General features: G+C 42.8%; 1 pseudogene; it reads left to right on the top strand.

The window, feature by feature from the left end:
- The first annotated feature begins 379 nt into the window (after window positions 1-379).
- LOC102493008 (40S ribosomal protein S3a pseudogene) lies at window positions 380-1,246 on the top strand (annotated as a pseudogene).
- Window positions 1,247-1,565: the final 319 nt, after the last annotated feature.

The raw sequence follows: 1,565 nt of genomic DNA, 5'->3' as shown, positions 1-1,565 counted from the left end.
TGAACCTACCTAAACTACTTTCACTGAAGATACTGGCAACTGCTTTGATGAAACCAAGCGGATGTTTTCCAGTCTTTAATCTTCTAAACTCTGCCCTGTCTGACACTGTCACTAACTTTCTGCTATGAATGCTTTTGTCCTCTGTCTCTTAAGATAACTAAATTTTGACCTCCTCTCACCTTCTTGGCCAAGCATCTCCTTTTCAGCTTCTACCTCCTCTACTCCTCTGATAAAAATTAATTTTCTATTGTGCATTCATATACTTTTGCTATGGTCTGAGTGTTTATACTCTTCCTACTCCCAAATTCATACTTTGAAATTTAATCCCCCAGTGACATTAAGAAGTGAGTTCCTGCCTTTTGGCTCTCTGAGTAGCACCATGGCGTTTGGCAAGAATAAGTACCTTACAAAAGGCGGCAAAAAGGGAGCCAAGAAGAAAGTGGTTGATCCATTTTCTAAAAAAGATTGGTATGACGTGAAAGTACCTGCTATGTTCAATATGAGAAGTATTGGGAAGACACCAGTTTCCAGGACTCAAGGAACCAAAATTGCATCTGATGACCTTAAGGGCCGTGTGTTTGAAGTGAGCCTTGCAGATCTGCAGAATGACGAAGTCGCATTTAGGAAATTCATGCTAATTACTGAGGACGTTCAGGGCAAAAACATCCTGACTAACTTCCATGGCATGGATCTCACCCATGGCAAAATGTGTTCCATGGTCAAAAATGGCAGACCACCATTGAAGCTCATGACGTCAAGACTACCGATGGTTATTTGCTTCGTCTCTTCTGTGTTGGGCTTACTAAAAAACACAACAATCAGGTACGGAAGACCTCTTATGCCCAGCATCAGCAGGCCCACCAAATCCGGAAGAAGATGACGGAAATCATGACCCGGGAGGGGCAGACAAATGGCTTGAAAGAAGTGGTCAATAAACTGATTCCAGACAGCATCAGAAAAGACATAGAAAAGATTCCAGACAGCATCGGAAAAGACATAGAAAAGGCCTGCCAGTCCATCTAGCCTCTCCATGATGTCTTCATCAGGAAAGTCAAAATGCTGAAGAAGACCAGGTTTGAATTGGGAAAACTCATGGAGCTTCATGGTGAAGGTAGTAGCTCTGGAAAAGCTACTGGGGATGACACGGGCACCAAAGTTGAACGAGCTGACGGTTATGAACCACCAGTCCAAGAATCTGTTTAAAGTTCAGACTTTTAATAGTGACAAATAAAAAGTTCTATTTGTGGGGGAAAAAAAAAAAAAGCGAAGTCCTAGGGCCAGCAGGTAATGTGGTGGTTAAGGTGCTAGACTCCCACATGGCTGACCACAGTTCAGATCTGAAGGCTTGGAAATCATGCCAGGTGCATGTGCATGTATGCCAAAAATCCCAGGAGGAGATGTAGGAAAAGGGATTGTAGCGTGCCGAACCCACTTTGGGGTGATTTCTCACTTTTCCTCTCACTAACTCTGTCTCTCTCCAGCAAGTGAACTTGCCCTATGACAAAAAATTTTAAAAATAATAGTAGTACTAAATGGGGCCTTTGGGAGATGATTAGGTCATGAAG

The sequence above is a fragment of the Tupaia chinensis genome, unplaced genomic scaffold (assembly GCF_000334495.1).
Source record: "Tupaia chinensis unplaced genomic scaffold, TupChi_1.0 Scaffold147185_1, whole genome shotgun sequence".
In the NCBI taxonomy this organism is placed as follows: Eukaryota; Metazoa; Chordata; class Mammalia; order Scandentia; family Tupaiidae; genus Tupaia; species Tupaia belangeri.
The sequence above is the reverse complement of the archived record's forward strand: the minus strand, read 5'-3'. Positions and strand labels throughout refer to the sequence as shown.